The following is a 19,509-nucleotide window of genomic DNA, read 5'->3' as shown; positions in this document are numbered from 1 at the left end:
AATCTTGAATATTATATTTATGACTGAGATCATCACAGCATGGAAGGTAAATAGCGCGTTTCTCTTCATGTACCTGCTTTGGTTGATCTTCATTAATTGGAAGCCCTGAGTGTAAAATACCTTTGGGGAGGCTAAGGCGTAGATGAGAGAATAATATTAAAATCGATTTGAGGGAAGTGAGATATGATGGTAGGGACTGGATTACTCTTGCTCAGGACAAGGAGTGATGGCGGACTTATGTGAGAGCGACAATGAACCTCAGGATTTCTCAAAAGTCATTTGTAAGTATCTTTCAATCCTATTAAAATGAAATTTGGAAAACTTGCAATATATTTCTCCTTTATTCCGCATTTTTAATACTTCCAGAAAATTGTTTTTGTTGTTTAGTCAACTGTCCGAAGACAGGTTTGAACCTCATATGTGGCACCAATAAAGCATCATTCATGAGGCAACCAAACCCGCAGGCAATGGGTAGGGTAGCCACTTACTTTGCCTCTCCATTGTCTACATCGCTGACAAGTAACACATTTTATTAATCAGACTTCAGAAGTACACAAACAATAAAATTGTTCTTCCTTTGACAAGTATCGTCAAGTGAGATGTACTGCCTGGTAATAGAGATACGGAATTAAAATTTGGAGGCAGTCTTGATAGGAGTCCACCTGTATGTAAGGAACAACTTCGCATGGCTTTCCACAAGTTGCATATATACAGGAGCTCTTGTTTACCGCACATGCGCAGTATGTTATAAGCGAAACTTCAAACAAGGGAGCTCCAAATTTTAATTCCGTATCTGTAGATATCAGCCAGAACCTCAATTAGATGCGTTCATTCATTCATAGTGTTCTCCTCAAGGGCAGGTCTTTCACTGCAAACCCAGCATTCTCCAGTATTTCCAACTTTCTGTCTGATTCTTAATCTCCTCATATGATCCATATATTTTAATGTCGTCTATCATCTGATATCTTCTTCTGTCCCGAACTCTTCTCCCGTTCACCGTTACTTTCAATTAATCCTTTAATAAGCATATATATTATTTTTAATGTACCGAAGTACATATGATATTTCCATGCAGATATTCTGCGTCATCATACGATGAAAGAGTAATGGAACGGAGAAAAATTCTCTCCGGCGCCGGGATTTGAACCCGGGTTTTCAGCTCTACGTGCTGATGCTTTATCCATTACTCTTTCATCGTATGATGACGCAGAATATCTGCATGGAAATATCATATGTACTTCGGTACATTAAAAATAATATATATGATATGCGTAAAATCACTTCGTGATTTAAGACGGCGCTTATTCCGTCGGATCCCGGTCAACTAGTCACTCATATCGAGTGCACCTCAGCACATGTGTGGACTTCGGTCCTGCGTTCGTAGACATCTATGACGTAGTGCAGAGGGCGGCCACTAGAGGGAACCCAAGAGTTGGAGCTTCATCTGAGACGATTCTGACCGGCGTCGGAGTTGTATCCGGTGTGGCTTAGTGGATAAAGCATCAGCACGTAGAGCTGAAAACCCGGGTTCAAATCCCGGCGCCGGAGAGAATTTTTCTCCGTTCCATTACTCTTTCATCGTATGATGACGCAGAATATCTGCATGGAAATATCATATGTACTTCGGTACATTAAAAATAATATATATGATGTATGACTTGAGGCTTTCCCGGCGTTTGATGTAGAATAACTCTTCTCGGGTTCTCAGCCAGGTGAGTTGGAGATTAGCTTCCAAGCTTTCGACGGCTAGCTCTGCCATCTTCTTCAGGGACGAAGAAGATGGCAGAGCTAGCCGTCGAAAGCTTGGAAGCTAATCTCCAACTCACCTGGCTGAGAACCCGAGAAGAGTTATTCAATATATATGATATGCGTAAAATTACTTCGTGATTTAAGACGGCGCTTATTCCGTCGGATCCCGGCCAACTAGTCACTCATATCGAGTGCACCTCAGCACATGTGTGGACTTCGGTCCTGCGTTCGTAGACATCTATGACGTAGTGCAGAGGGCGGCCACTAGAGGGAATCCAAGAGTTGGAGCTTAATCTGAGACGATTCTGACCGGCGTCGGAGTTGTATCCGGTGTGGCTTAGTGGATAAAGCATCAGCACATAGAGCTGAAAACCCGGGTTCAAATCCCGGCGCCGGAGAGAATTTTTCTCCGTTCCATTACTCTTTCATCTTTAATAAGCAGTTTCTGTTCATATTGTTTCATTACTTTAGCTCGAGTTTAGATGTTAGACGGAATCATAGAGATTTTCTTAAATCCACTATCAATTTTTTAAATCCAAATTTCACTGTGGCATGTCGTACGGAAGTGCTCGTTTTTACATCACATCGCGTATTCATAATTTTGCATAATTTTCCATTTCTGTGCCAAAATGTAATTTAATAATTCAAATTTTCTTCTGTATTCTGAAGACGTGTTTTCCAAATAGGCAATATCAGAGATCATCTCACTAAATGTGACAGTTATTTTTTTCATACATTACACGCTGTTGTTTTAAGTTTTGAAGAAGAGATTTTCATATCATACATTGAATAACTCTTTTCTTCTCTCCTCAGTTGGCGTGGAAGAATTTGTGAGCAGAATCGGCATTGCAAACATCATCAACATTGTGAAAACACAGTAAGTAACAGAATTTGTTATACACTACTCTTATAAGAAGTTCGTTGAAAATATTGATAACAGTTTCCTTTATTTTCATAACATTAAACGTAATTCTTACGTCAAAAACCAACCAAGGAATTCTGTAACTTAATATGTTGTTTTATCTTTTATTCTTTTTTCGTTTCTTTCTTTTTATTTTCTCGATATAAAAAGAATTTCTGAATTCTTTGACCGACAAAATCAACTGACTTAAGTAAAATTTATTCTATTTTCGACAGAAGAAAGCATTGCCTTCTCGGTCAAACATCCTACTAGATTCTTGGGAATTTCCTCCAGTACTGTACTAAGATGAGCTTCCTTCAAACGCTTGCTGTCAAAGTGTGTCTTGTAGAGATGAATAATTATTCAATAGAATAATGAGTTTTTGACGACGTACAGTATATAAAGAGTAAATATGAAATAAACAAAAATATATGAGTTAAGTATTGCAACTGTAATCTCCTAATTTCTGCAGTAATTAAATAAAAAAATTTCAACGAAAAAATTAAGGCTTTCAGTATAAACTAATTCTGCTGTGAAAATGAGATAAAATTACGTTAAATTTTAAAATTTCCATCTTTAGTGATCACGTCATGCCTCTGCCCATCACAATTAGAAGTTCATGGCAACAATTACAGGGAACCTAAGGGTTTTAGGTTCCACATTCATGTAATAATTTTTCTTTGTTTTCGTTCATATAATATGTAGAATATCTAAAATATTGCAGTCTATTTCATATTCGCCAGTAAGCCTATAAAGAATCCTATAACAGATATGAAGTGATGATTCATTGAAAATGTCTGGCATCTCCTAATTTGTTATATTCATAACTTTTAAATTTATTGAAGAAAGTGTGCTCGCTTCTTATTATTTATATTTGTATGGAATTCATGAAGTCTAATTTTACCGCACTAATCCCCACACTCTTCACGGACAGTAAGAAAACATTTGTCATGAATCATGAGTAGACTTCGTTGAATTGCCACACGCAGCATGCAATCAGGTTGCCGATGACGGTAGTATAGAGGAGGTGAGCGGCCGCCCGGTCTCGTAGTATAAGCAGTTCATCTTAAGAGTTGTGACCGGTCCAAACAGAGCAGCTACAGCTAATGTATACCTATGTAAGCACTTGTTTTTGCATTACTGTGGTTGGATAGTCACAGCTTAACATTTGTTCAGTGTAGACAAGAATTCAATCAAACATACTACAATGAGAGTGTTGCTGTTCCAAATAATTGCCCCTGGAATACCCTTACCCCCGTAGCCAGTCTTAACCCGTTGGGGAACGTGGTTGGATGCTGTTAATTATTATGCAGAACATCACGGCAAAATAATGGATGCATTGGATAGCACAGACAGTTCCGCTGTTGCAGTTGTAAAATCATTTTCTTCTGAACAGCTATTGGAAGATATTCTGTTCATTGATTCGAATTTTAAAATCGTGTTCAAGAGCATCACTCTGTTAGAATCGCCTAAACTACAACTCTCAGAAACCCTTAATATAGTGTATAAAGTATCACAAACCGTTATCCAAAATAACAATTCACTAATTTCAGAAAAAGTGAAATGTAAGTTGAGAGACGTTATTGCTAAAAATTCTGCCTATTCACAACTTCGTATTATAAATTATGTACTATCAGATCACGACAAGACGTCTGAAGTTGGTGTACTAAAAAGTAGTGACTTCCCTTTCTTCAAATATGCATCTATTACATCGTGTGACGTTGTATGCATATTTTCCCAATATAAAAACTGTTTGAGTGACCATCGGAGGAGGTTCACTTTGCAGTCACTCAAAATGTACGTAACTCTTCACTGCAATGCACATATTCAAGGATGATGTGAATAATATTATATTAAATTTTAAGAGCTAATATATCTAACTATAAAATAATTGTGTATTTACATATTTAGACATTTGCTACTTCAAAGATCATTCATTACATTTCTCGAATGCAGGATACAGGTTTTATTGTAACCGCAGTATACTGCTCAGTGTTTACATCAGAGGCATACCCCATCCTTTGCACGCTCCCTACTCATACAGTCTATACCGCGTGCGCAGTAAACCTTACATTTCTCGTGGTAATTCCACGAAGTCTAATCATGAGCATAGGTAGGATGTTCGTACCAAAGCCACCCGCGCCTCGCTCTGCTGCCGCTCGCCACAGATGATTCACAGTATGTTCACATAAACAACAAATAGTAGCATTCTGTGGAGCTGTGTAGAGTCGTGAATAGTTTGAAGAATATTTTTAATTTATATGCACACGTAGGCCTATATTTGAATAATACACAGAATAAATATGGGAAATGCCTGTTATTATTCGGTTGAGAAGCTTTTATCATCTAGTCTTCTGTCAAAAAATCTGACAGAATTTATAAAACAGTTATATTACCGGTTGTTCATTACGGTTGTGAAACTTGGACTCTCACTTTGAGAGAGGAACATACGTTAAGGGTGCTTGAGAATAAGGTGCTTAGGAAAATATTTGGGGCTAAGAGGGATGAAGTTACGGGAGAATGGAGAAAGTTACACAACACAGAACTGCACGCATTGTATTCTTCACCTGACATAATTAGGAACATTAAATACAGACATTTGAGATGGGCAGGGCATGTAGCACGTATGGGCGAATCTAGAAATGCACATAGAGTGTTAGTTGGGAGGCCGGAGGGAAAAAGACCTTTGGGGAGGCCGAGACGTAGATGTAAAGATAATAATAAAATTGATTTGAGGGAGGTGGGATATGATGGTAGAGACTAGATTAATCTTGCTCAGGATAGGGACCGATGGCGGGCTTATGTGAGGGCGGTAATGAACCTCCGGGTTTTTTAAAAGCCACTAAGTAAGTATTAATACGTATATAACATTTATATTATGTTTTTATAGTTACATATTTGCTTTCAAAATGCTGGAAAGATTAGTAATGGTTTATTAAAAATACGTGTCACGCTTACAGTAAAACATGAACACTTTTAACGGTAATTCATGGCTCATCTTTCAGTACGACCATCATCGATTTTTTTTGTCAAGAAATTTGTCCATGCTTCAAATCAAACAATTACAGAGACAGATAAGACTTATCCTTTAGAAAGTTCTTCCAGACCATTGATAGTTTTGGGAGAACTCCATGCGTTTGGTTCTCATTTTCTTTTCAAAGCTGCTCTGCGTATATTTTTAAGATATTACAAAATATTCACCAATATTCAGCTTTGCAGAAAACAATATTAAATTCTGCACTGTTATAGGTATAGCTTTGGCTTTTGTAGTGAGTACGTTCTGTCAGGTACATTGTATGAAACATGTTCTTTCAAAGTTACGTTTTGATTTTCGTATTGCTAATTCTGTAGCTCCACCTGACAAACACACAATTAATTGGAAACGTGAATTTCGCTTGCTTCTAGCGATCAACGGCTTTAATATCAGGTTTCAGATGAATATTCGCTGTTCCAGTACGCTTCACTTAATTACACTCGGCTACAAGTTTTCAGTAACAAATTTCCTGTAATCCAAAAAGAGAACTGAATTTAACATGTATTTATATTAAATCCAATTGTAGCTTTGAATTATTTGGAATTTGCTACTGAGCATTGCAATATAGTAAGATCACGATGATTAACATAATACATCCGTATCATTATCTGCAGTTTCAACATAGAGAGTAGTTACAGAAAAATTGTGAAGTACGTCTTTTTTGTTTGCTTGATAAAATGTTATTCTATCTCATCAAGTTCGTAAAATTTAATTCAATTTAATTCTTAATGAAATACAGGGTGATTCAATAGGAGTTATCACCACATAAGGAGCTTATTTCCGAAGAAATTTTTGGAGCAAAAAAACATGAGTCCTATTCTCAGTATTTTCAGAGTTATAATAACTTGAATTTGTTTGTAAAATACCATTTTTATATAGTTTTAGGGGTAAAAAAATATTACAAATAGAGAATGAACTATTCAGAAGTATCATTTCTTTATTAGGCTAGCATTCTGAACCTAAACATTTGTTGTGAATTCCATAGGTGCTTCGTACAGATATACATATATAATTTTTTTTATTTTTAACTTCGAAATTACATTTTTCTTACGCATTTATTACTAAAATTATTGCTACAAATCACTTCAACCTTGTGAACTCTTTAAGACTGTACATTATAATACAATATTGAACTATAAAGGAGTAAAGTTGCTAGAAGTCGTGTGACTTATACCAATTATTGTTGTGGTAAGTGCGTAAGAATAATATAATTTCTTAAAAATGGAAGAAAAGACTGTATAAAGCAACTAAGGAATTCACAGCACTTTTTTTAGCTTCAGAATATTAGTCAGTTAAAGAAGAGAAAGTTCATTTTCTATTTTTTTTAAATTTTTTTTTTTACCCTTAGAAGTTAAAAAAAGGTATTTTACGAACAATTTCAGATTAGTGTAACTCTGAAAATATTAAGAATAGGACCCATGTTTATACGACAGTTTTTGCTCAAAATGTATTCGGAAATAAGCTCCGTAAGTGGCGACAACTTTTCGTGAATCACTCTGTATATACAATGTTATACAGAGTGTAAACGGTAGAGATACTGATTTTTACAGGAGACAAATATGTTTCTGAACAAAATATTCTAATTAACTTTCTCAAAATTAAAAAATTGAAGCTATAAAGAAAACATCCTTTCAAAATATGTAATCAAATTTTAGAATTGTTGCTTCCTCGTGTTAATGAACAATTAATTGTTGGTCTTTCTAAACATAAGACATTCAAATATTTTTTAAACTGCTAACTTTATTGAAAATACTAGACTCATAAATTACCGATATTTTGGGACAGTTACTAATGTAGCAATTATTAGATTACGTCCATTTTCAGCTTTTACCATTAAAATCGTCTTAAGTTCCTTCAACGAAACTGTGAAAACTGAGTGAGACAAGTGGCCAACAGGCTTGAAGCTCACATAGATTCTTCCTCACAGTCCTAATTCCTTGAATATACCTTTCAATTTTTCTTCGTTTAGTTCCCTTTCTTTTATTGCGATTCATTACGACAATAAATTACTAAGATTACGCCAACCTGTATTAGGATTTCGTTCTTTGAAAACATGGTCTGTATCATCTGTGCGGGCATCTGTCTGAAGAAATGGAATATATCCATTATATTTTATTTATTATTTGTAAACTATAACCACAGTCTAGTATATACAGTCACGAAGCTTGAGTTGTTGAGGTTGCTAGGAACAATAGACTGTGCCGGTACTATTTCGCATTGTCTGTAATGAGGCGATATTAGCGAACAAGTGGTTAGCAACTATCCATGGATGCATATTTACTACGTAACGAGCTTCGTGACCGTATATACTAGACTGTGCTATATGTTATATTTAATTACAACTTTTACTAAAATTACTGGAACCTATATTAGGATTTAATTCTTTGAAAACATGATCTGTATCATCTATGCGGGCATCTGTCTGAAGAAATGGAATATGTTCATTATGTTTTATTTATTATTTGTGAACTATAACTATGTTATATTTAATCAAAACTATTACTAAGATTACTGGAAATTTATTTATTTATTTATTTATCTATTTACTTATTTATTTATTTATTTATTTATTTATTTATTTAACCTGGTAGAGATATTGTTAGAAAAAAGAAGAGAATTTAATTTAGAAACCCATATAGCGTTTATTGATTTTGTGAAAGCTTTTGATAAAGTCCGAAGAGACCTTTTATTCGACATATTACAAGAAAAAAATATTCCAAATTTGCTATTGCAAAATATAATGGAAATCTACACAGACAGCAAAATAAGTGTCAAAATAAATAACTGTATATCCGAAAGAAAATTAGTTAATAATGGAGTTCGACAAGGTTGTCCACTATCACCAACTTTATTTTATATTCATATAAATGAAATTATTTTAAAATGGAACCAAATCTACACATCAGGAATCAAAATAACCAGTGCTCTAACATTAAATACCTTACTCTATGCCGATGATCAAGTCATAATTTCCAATTCAGAGGATAATTTACAAAGAGGATTGTATACATTAAATAAAATATTAAAAGATTTTGGGATGGAAATTTCAGCACAAAACTCAAAAGTAATGGCATTTTTAGGACAAGACCCAGTCAGAAGTAAGATAATACACAATAACCAATGCCTCGAACAAGTGCAAAATTTCAATTATCTGGGTTGTGAAATATCTTATCAAAATGAAAAAGATGTGAACAAGAAAATTACCAAATTTACACAAATTCTAGGAATAATAAACAATACATTAAAAGCTAAATTAGTACAAAAATCTACAAGAATAAAAATATATAATACATTAGCATTACCCACCCTTTTATACGGAAGCGAGATTTGGTCATTAAAGAAAAAAGACATGAACAGAATCAAAGCAACGGAAATGAAATTTTTGAGGAGGACAGCAGGATATACTCTTTTAGACCGAAAAAGGAATGAAGAAATTTTAGAACAATTAGAAGTAGAGTCAGTAGAAGAAAAAATCAGCAGATACAAATTCAATTGGCTAGATCATGTAAGAAGAATGGAAAATTCAGAATCCCAAAAATTATGATGCAATATAAACCTAGAGGACATCGTCGACCAGGAAGACCTTTAAGAAGACTGCTAGATGGGGCCGAAACAGGTCTACAGAGGCCTAATTCGTGAAGGATGATGATGATGATGACCTGGTAGAGATAAGGCCATCAGGCCTTCTCTTCCCCTCTTCCAGGGGATTACAACTACAATATTAAAAATACAACTATAATTATAATTACAATTAATATTAAATTTACAAATACAATAAAAGTCAAAGTATTAAAAGATTAACTGATTAATAAAAGCTAGACAGTTTATTGTAAACGTTAAAGAGAGAGAAACTTTTTTTTTATTAATTAAGTAAAAATTAAGCCTACTCTATGCAGTAAGAAAATGCTTAATAAGCTTGCTTTTGAACGCTACTAAATTCCGACAGTCTCTGATGTCACTGGGTAGGGTATTCCACAAGCGCGAGAGCGAGATTGTATATGATGATGAATACGATGATGTCTTATGTGCTGGTATGGCTAGTATGCGGCTATTTTGCGTGCGTGTGAAGAGATTATGATATGATGACAGGTAACTGAAACTGGAGGCAAGGTAAGTAGGTGTAGAAGGTAAAGGACTTGGAAAAGGAGAACAAGAGAATGAAAAGTTCTACGTTCGTTAAGCAGTAGCCAGTTTAGAGTCTGGAAGGATGGGGTAATGTGGTCATAGCGACGGATATCGCAGACGAAGCGAACACAATTATGAACACGTTGTAATTGTTGCGACTGGTTGACATTGAGGTCAGTCAGTAGAAAATCACAATAATCGAAGTGGGGGATTACTAGTGTTTCCACTAATACTTTCTTGAGTGATAGCGGAATGTAGTACGCTGTTTAAGGATGTAGTATGGAAAACACTTTTTTTGTAATATGGGTTACTTGGTTATTCCAGTTTAAATGCGTATCAAAGTAAACTCCAAGGTTTTTGACACAATTGTATTAGGATTTAATTATCTGAAAACATGATGTGCATCATCTATGCGGACATCTGTGTGAAGAAATGGAATATGTCCACATGCTTTATTTATTATTTGTGAACTATAACTAGTTGTAATATTTAATCAAATATAAATGCTTAATACTACTATAACATTTATTCTAATTTCATATTTCTAATGCTGACTATTAAATTATTGACCACCTGTGGTCAACTGGTCGCGTAGAATAATATCATAACTTGATGAATAGAAAGCCTAAGGTGCTGGCAAGGTTTCAGAACAGTAAGGTCACTTTAGCATATAACCGTTTGTTACGTCATATCAAATCTAAAACCGCCAATTCATCTCCAGTTTTTATTTATAAACTGGGTTATTTTGAGAGGAATTACGCTGTTACGTAACACATTTCATTGCGTTTGACAATATGCAAATGAATCGATCAGTAATCGGCGGAAGTGGGTTCTTCATGGTTTAATTCTATGTTACAGATGCGGTAACAACCAGCTCCCAGGCAACCACATTTGAAAGTATAATGAAATTGAACACGAGATACTTAATGGCCATATATTTTCTAAGAAGAGTTTTTCCCATTTGGCTGAAGGTGAAATCGCGAAACGTTAAACCGAAGTTCATGAGTAATTGGTTCAAGTCGATCGTGAATTCAAATGAGAGATTGCATCCACTATGTCTGACAACTACAAATCTCTCATATATCGCAATTAATGTACATAATATTGATACTTATACCGTTATTTCTTAGAGAGAGGCTCAATTTCTGAATAGATTTATGCGCCAAATCGAACTATAGGTGCGGCGCGCCATTTTATGTATTTTCACAATCGCCGCTGACAAGCAATTAAAATTTGAAGTTCACATTAGGTTTCATTGCATACTACGTAGGTGTTTCCTATTTTAGACCAACGGCTACGATAAAAGTTATCATCCACTTTTACAATAATTTAGGGCGTGTTGAATTACGAATATCTGCCTTATTACAGGCCACATATTCTAATCGCCATCTTATTTCAGTTTATTATTGTCTTCTCATTGAATAAGAGTGGGTAGGTAGTTAGATGGTTTGAGGCGCGATTCAGGGAGCTCTGTTTCATCAGGTAAATTATTACTAAAATTGGTAAAGAAACAGGCCGGAGCATAAAATTAAGATCTGTCTGCAGTTGGCATTCATATCAAATGGGATGAATAAGGCTATTAGCTCATGTCAAGTATAAAGGAGCTTATGTCCATATATTATAGAAATAAACGTATATAGAGACGGTGTCGGGTGAAATTCCTGGGTGGCTCAGCCGATAGAGCGTTGGTGCGCTAAGCCAAAGCTCCCAGGTTCAATACCCGGCCCCGGAACAATTCTTCCCTTGAATTAATTCAAGTCTGCTTCACAGGGAGCCTTACCTGAAAGCTAGATTTGCATTAGGCCAGTATGTTTTAATTTGGATGGCTTCCATGCTTCTTAAGGGGAGTAGTGATGCCTGTGCGATTAAAAAATTTCGGTACAAAACTTTAGTTTAATATTTATAAGCTTCTAGTGGTCAGAGTGGAATAAAAATTTCCATGCTTATACAATCAATAATTCTGAATTCAGTGATATAAACGACAACTATTTAGTTTCGTATCCAAGTGCGAAAGAAAGGCTCTTACTGATAACCTGTTTTCCCACTTTGCTAAGTGTACCTCAATCTTCAGGTGCATATTACTTCTACAGTCTTCACTCATATACCTTGTATATCTTTAAGTTATCTAGTAATGTATATTGTAAATTCTAAAGCAGAATTTAGTTAAATATTTCACCTCTAGTGAAACAGAAAAAAAAAAATATTGATCTTTGTTTAATATTTTTTGCAACTTTTTTCAATGCATATATATATTTTCTAGTGTTATGTGTGTCATATTATTAAATACTTAGGTCTACTATGTAGAATACAGGCTGCAGAAAATACTGTAAAGATTTCATGTAAATTGATCCAGTAGTTTTAGAGAAAAATGCACTTAACTTCGAAAAATTTCAACTTATGGAAAGCTGCATTTAAAAAAAAGAAGGATGTATGAATTACATGCAGTGCAAAATTCAAAGAGGCCATTTAAAGGGTTTATCTGCAGAAATACCTCCCCCCCCCAATATTTATATCGTTAAAAGAACAAGTTTTGTACTTTTCTAAAAAACACAAAATAAAAAATCGGATTTTTGATCCCTAATCACAACGAGGTTTCCTTAAGAGACTCTGGGACTGAATTTTTGCAAAACTGTTAAAAAAAAAACAATTTTTTTGTACGGAAATGTTTCTTGGACACTTAGGAAGTTGGCAGTTTGAAGTTATTGCCTCTACGCTGTTTCCATTTTTATATAGACCTGCTCCATAAGTCAGTACTGTATCCCATTCCAAAATTTGCCTTCTCTCGAGGCTACATTTTAAGATACAAAACTGGCTTTTAGATATAGTTCCCTGTAAAGCTGACTTGAATACTTTCAAGGTAAAAATTGTTCCTGTGCCGGGTAACGAACCCGGTACCTTCGGCTGATCGCGCCAACGCTCTACCGACTGAGTTTACTTTTCGTTAACAAAAAAAAAAAAAACACACACACACAAATTTACGTCACACAATAAGTGTACACTCAATGCTGGGTTCTGACGTTCTGTCAACCCACTTGAGTTATGTGAATATAAAGGGAATAATTAAGCCAGGGATCTGGTACAATTTTTCCCTTGAAATTATACATTTTAAGATGTTCAAAATGTTCCATGCGCATACAGTTTTCTCAAAATTCAAAGAAACTATTCGTATATTTGTCTATGAATATATTATCTAGGGTCTAACGTTGAAAAATCTTAATTATCTTAAAAATTAAGAGCTAAAAAGAATATTATGTAAATACAAAAATATGAATAAATTAGGATCGTATAATACTTATAAAATTAACCTTAATCACTAGATTTATTACAGAGATTAATAATTAAATATATATATATATATATATATATATATATATTTATTTGTAAAAATGCCATTGATTACCCTACCGAAAAATTGTTTTTAGAATTTGAAGTCTTGAAAATACATCAAATCTATATCAATGTATTATTAATTTTTATACATAAAAATCACACATATTTCAGATCACATAGTCACAAACACAAAACAAAAGACATGGATACAATACGTTTGTTTGAACCCAAGTGTTTAACGATCACTGCTTTCAATGATAGTAATGATATCGGCCCCAGAATTTGTAACACATTAATAAATTTAACTCCAACAGTATCATATTTTAAAATGCATGTAAACAATATGTTATGAGTAAATATTTCTCTAGCATCTTCTTATTTAGGAACAGAGAATGTAAGCAGTAAATCAACGACATTACTTCCTTTCTAAAGAAAGACATAATAAGGGTTATTCTCATACTTAAATAAGTTCCTGACACCCGTTGGGGCTGGAACTCAACAAGATACGAATGATTAAGTATCCCACCTCATATTTTTCATTAATACTATCATACAATTTCTTCGCAAGACATATAAAAACACAAATTCGATAATTTATTCTCTCGATGTAGATAACATCTTCGATTAAAATGATAAAAACGAATAGACTTTAGTAAATGGGACGTAATGCATCATTCATTTGAAAATAAACATCAATATATGCTACAGGTCGTCCATCCTTTGAAACGTGATTTTCCGAACATTGGCATACAGTCGATAAATTTTTAACTTGACATGAGAGATACAAGCTAATCTCGTCCATATCACAGTGTTGACATATATTTCCGACTTCAACATGAGCTCAATATTATGGGATTAATGTAATAACTCTCACGGAATTTAAATGTATTTTTTCAAGAGAGACTCACAAACACTTATACCGTAAATTAACATGGACGTTCGTTCTATGTGACACGAAGAGTACCCTACTAGAAGCTGAGTGAATGAGACATTGTTGCCTTGCAAATAAGGTAAAAATATCCGTCTAGAAAATATTTGAAACTAATTTCAAATAAATCCCATCGGTGATGAAAATAGAGCGAGACTCCGAATGAAAAAACGACAATTAAAGAACGGAAAATGGGGGCAGAAACTATTAAAAGTACACAGTCGCGCATTCTTACAAGGGAATTTTGAACTGAGAGGAAGTGTTTTTGTGAGCTTCAAGCCTGTTGGTCACTTGTCTCACTACGATTTTCACCGTTCCTTATAGCGGCACCAAGACACAGAATACCTTAACAAAATAATACAAGGCTAGAAGATTTCTATCATATCGCCATGCGATGTCGTACCTATCGATTGGCACGCTCGTAAGGGCAAGTTCCGTTATAACCAAGACATACGGAAATAATGTGAGCGAGTTGAACAAGTAACCCGCATGAGTACCTTTATTTTGATTGTAAGTCCGTCGAAGAAACATTTGCGAGTGGTATAGGTGAGGAGACGAGACTGGCACGTGCTCTGTGCTAGAAGGGAAAGAATGAGCTATCAGAAAGAGTTTCTTTCTGGATTGTTAATATTATACGAATCTAGGTAAGGTAAGGTAATAACTGCCTCCCATTGGAGGTAGCCCAGAAGGACTCAGTATACTCTCCTACATGAATTTTGCAGTATTAAATGTTTACATAAATTTTGTAGAAAGAAAATTAAAATAAACATATATGAATAGAAAGTGAATAAAAAAAATAGACAGAGTGAATATGATGACTCAGAATTTGGCAAGAGCGTTTCAAAACTGAAGTTATGATGTCAGCAGTAAGTGTCTGTGGTAGTTCAAAAGTCTTCCTGAAGCTTTCAAAGAACTTGGGAATCACACCACGAGCTCCAATAAGAAGACCAATCACCTCAATGTCTTCAAGCTGGTATTTTGCTTTGAAGTAATCAACTGTTGGCAGATAAATGTTGATCTTTTCTTTATTGATATCCTCCGGCTGGCTACTCCCCGTTTCAATCCTTATGGTAGGATCAATTATATATCCTTTCTTGGTAGTCGAGGAATACGCTATGATGTCAATACGTCTAGAGGAGCCATTAGTAGCAAGGCAAAAAACTTCCTCTTCTACTGTCCAAGACTTTTTTCTTAAAGCAGTTGCAATTAAGGATCGAACATGATGGTGTCTGGCATTTCGGAGGAGTAAATCTCTGTTACACTGACCTTGGACGTGGGCAAGGGTTTCAGTCTCCGGGCAGCCATGTCTGCACCGGGATCCGTCCAAAGAGCGACCAGGTACTCCTCTAACTGCTGCTAAATTGGCATTCATTTTGAGGCAGGTTACCCATTCAGATGTAGATAGTCCAGACTTATTAAAAATCCAGGCGTTGAAGTTCATCCCAGACCAAAACTTATCTTCCCCCTCCATACCCATTGGTGATAAAACCACGGCACAAGAAAGGATCACAGGACAGGTCTTTCACTGCAAACCCAGCATTCTCCAATCTTTCTAAAAGAACATAAATTTGAAAGTGGCCTTTATACAAATGTTACATCATTTACTGTATCAAGAAATCAAGGTAGAAAATTAGGGAAGTTTCTAGTAATGACAATAATCCTTCCCAAAGAAACATATCCCGTTACAGGAATAAAAAAAATGGAAAGAATTAGAGGTTTTTCTAAATGCTTGTTCGTTGAGAAACAATGAAGAGCTGCCATGTACGAAGAAGGAACATTTTACTCGTTTCCTAAACAAGACTTTAGGGCTGTGTGCGATGTCGAAGACAAACAATAAACTACCTGCTCATTTACACCAACCGGAGGGTAACGGAAATTACTTTTAGTTCCAGAGTGACACAAGTCCTTTATCGGATACACTATCTCGTATAATACGATGAATATGAGCAAAAAATATCTTTTCATTAGATCTTTATTATTTCGCGTTACTATAACATAGTATTTACTAGTTGAAACTCAAGTTAGAGAATTATGCATAATTTCATTTTTTATCATCTTTATCACAGAATGCTTTCTGTGTTTATAAAATTCATTCTCCTATAAATTTAGAAAACAACTGTAAATTTCAATCTGTAAGTACAAGAATGTAAAGTTAAGAGTTTTCTGGCCACTTCACGTTATCTCTTGTCTCTTGATATACGAAAAAAAAAAGATTTTAATTATTAACTAATTAAAAATTATACAATTCGAGTCTTTCGAAGTCATTAATATCTAATGTAATAAGCAATTTTTTTATCCTTCTTTGATAAAAGGTATAATTTTCTCTCTATAAGTTATAGAGTTTAAGGTTAAGAATTTTCTAGTAAGTTGGCTATTATACACAGTTTTCATTTCAAATCTTCCCATTCTAAATAACTAATTATTTAATTTCGGAATATGTACGATAAAGCTTTCCTGTGTTAAACTCCAACGCACCTCGTTTACATGTTTCGATCTATTTATTGGTCATCTTCAGAACTGGTTGTTGTTGGTCTTAGCGCCTCTTGTTCTGTTTCCTGTGAGGGTGCGTTGTGTCGTATAGTGTAGAGTCAAAGAGAGTGTGTGTTTTGAAGTTGAGTTGTGTGTTGAGAATTTCGTTGGGGTGTGTTTTTGTGTGTCTGTATATTTCATATTGTTCTAGTGTGTTTAGTTTCTGGCTTTTTGGTTGGATGTGTAGTATTTCCATGTCTGTGTTGATGTCTCTGTGGGTGTGGTTAGCATTTGTGATGTGTTCTGCATAATATGTGGAGGTGTTTTGCAGTGGCGTAGCATGAAATTTTGAGCAGGGGAAGCCAACTCAAGTTCTCTTTCATGCAATATGAGATAATGTATTACAAAAATACAGTCTTAAAATAAATAGTAGTCAATTTCAAGTCAGCAGTCGAAGATTGGTTGGAACATCGTAAGTAACACCAATAAGGCATGACCTCAAATGAGACGTAATAAAATACGATTTCACGGTTTACACATATCTCTAACAAATAGACACGTATACGTATAACATTAGCTCACTCCCTGTCATACTTAGAGAAATCACAATATTAGTATCATTACGTAAGTATGTGTCTGTCTTTTGGTTGTGTCCTTCATTGACAGCAAGGGAGTCGGTCATTTGTTTTTTAAATCACACTTTTGTTCGTAAGTCAGTCTTGATAATACAATTGTCCTAAAAAATTCAAGTAAATTAGTGTCGGGAACTGTTATTTCGCTCATTATTTATTATATCAGCCACAATGCACACTAACACTTCAACTGAACACAACTGACGATTAGGAATAACTCGGAAACTACTTATTTTAAATGTTAAAGCTAGCTTCTTTTCGAGCCTTGCGACTAGGGTAGTTTAAAAGGGATGGAAAATCTGCGGGGTGGATTACACAGAAGAAACCGGTCTGCTTGGAAGCTGGTGTGTGCAGGCTTCTTATGTACTGCTGCATCACAAATAATCCTGAGCTGCCGCATCACAATATTTAACGCGTAAATATAAATTCTATTAAAATTAATAAATAATTTTCTCCATAAACTGCAGGTTTATTATGAAATTAATATTAACTGGGGAAGCTAAGCTTTTTAGCTTACATTGACGCTACGCCACTGGTGTTTTGTAATTTTGTTATGGCTGTGATGTGTTCTTTGCAACGTGTTTGAAATGATCTGCCTGTCTGTCCTATTTAGAAGTTGTTGCAGGTGTTACATTTGAGTTTGTATAGAAACATGTAAACGAGTTACGTTGGAGTTTAAAACAGGAAAGCTATATCATACATATTCCAAAGTGATATAGTGTTAGAAGTTGTGTAATCAAAATGTATAATTATTCAAATTTATTTCAATTTAAACAAAAAACACATCAATTTAGATATTGACGGGGCAGTCTGAACCCAGGCTAAATTGCATTTTAGTTTCACTCCCCACCCCGCAGCCATCTCCACTTTGAAATTTCAAATAGCACCCTTATATTTTTATACTTAAATGTGAAAGAGCATTCAATTGTTTATGCAACTCATTCATTTGTTTTCGCATCTTTTGTTTTCTATTGTGGCCTGTAGAACGTCAACTGGAGCGCAAACAAGATGCAAGTGTTCTCTGATAGTACCTGTGCCATGCGTCAAATATGTCGTCACGCCAATATAGCCTATGGACAACTAATGTTATCTCCGTACGTTATGGGACAGAAAATGGTCCCTTATTACTACATTCAACAAAATGAAAGTAAGAAGTAGAATGTAGTGCGTTTCAAGGCTTGCAAAATATGATCTCACAACCGCCACATGAAAATAACGTTCGCCTTTGGGGTAAAGAGTTGGTTTGTACGTCGGTTATTTAACGATGCTGTATCAACTACGAGGTTATTCAGCGTCGATGAAGTCGGTGATAGCGAGATGATATTTGGCGAGATTCGCCTGAAACTTTGGGGAAAACCTCGGAATAGACCCAACCAGGTAAACAGTCCAAACGGAAATCGAATCTATGGCCAAGGAAGTCCCAGATCAGCAGGCAAAGAAAAACGACCTGGCTATGCTGTGGGCTAAAACAGTTAAAAGAAATACGAGGTCTACTAAATAAAATACGTTCATGAAGACTGTATGTAAGCGACAATTCTGTTGAAGCTATTCGAACAAGTCACGAACGTGTATCTAGAATATCTGGGTATAACATGAAGGCATTTCAAAAACGACAGTTGATAAGTCGTTGAAAACATGTTTGCGTTTTACTGCCTATAAACTTCAGTTGTTACATGCAGTCCACCCAAATGTTTCCGCACAAGACACGATATTTCTACGCACATTCCTCTTGAGATTGATAATGATAAGAGTTATTAGATCTTTTAATGTTTAGTGATGATTTTGCTTTGCATGTTTCCGGAATTTCATCGACACAACGTGAGAATATGCGCTCATAAAAATTCTGCCATTTTTGAGCGAGCGCAATGGCAAAAAGTTAAAGTTTAATATGTCCTTGCAAGAGATGAAGTGACTGATCCTTCCTTTGTGAGGTCCAGAGAATTACATCGATATGTTGAATTTGTTCGCAGTGTCCAAATTTCTAAGACCAATAGGCCTATAATCTTTAAGCATAACCGTTATCCTCTGAATTTTTCTGGCAAACCTCGGAAATTCATAAACGAAACATTTTCATAGAGATTAATATATGAAGGCGAATTAAACCCCTGGCCACCACATTCTCCAGACTTTGCTTCTCTGGACTATAACATGGTGGTGCACAACTTCTAATCACTAAATTGTGCACCAATATGCATGGGTTAAATTCCAACTCTCTCCGCAGTGCATATGAAGAGAAGGCATATGTCACTGTTGGTAGTGATTCGTCCGTCGGATGGGGACGTTAAGCCTGGCGGCCCCGTGCCGGAACCGGGTTTCCTCTTCTCTCTTCCTCACCTCCATC

General features: G+C 35.2%; 1 long non-coding RNA gene and 1 other non-coding gene across 2 annotated transcripts in view; both read left to right on the top strand.

The window, feature by feature from the left end:
• The window catches only part of LOC138700257 (uncharacterized), a 426,875-nt gene that overhangs the window by 281,664 nt on the left and 125,702 nt on the right, over positions 1–19,509 (top strand). Inside the window, exon 3 of the long non-coding RNA XR_011332315.1 lies at positions 2,563–2,626. This is a non-coding gene — a long non-coding RNA (uncharacterized lncRNA). The remainder of the gene's footprint in view (positions 1–2,562; positions 2,627–19,509) is intronic.
• TRNAY-AUA (transfer RNA tyrosine (anticodon AUA)) lies at positions 2,076–2,147 on the top strand. The gene has a single exon. It is a non-coding gene; the product is annotated as a tRNA-Tyr (tRNA).

This window comes from Periplaneta americana, chromosome 5 (assembly GCF_040183065.1).
Source record: "Periplaneta americana isolate PAMFEO1 chromosome 5, P.americana_PAMFEO1_priV1, whole genome shotgun sequence".
Lineage (NCBI taxonomy): Eukaryota > Metazoa > Arthropoda > Insecta > Blattodea > Blattidae > Periplaneta > Periplaneta americana.
This window is presented reverse-complemented; position numbering and strand designations above follow the sequence as displayed.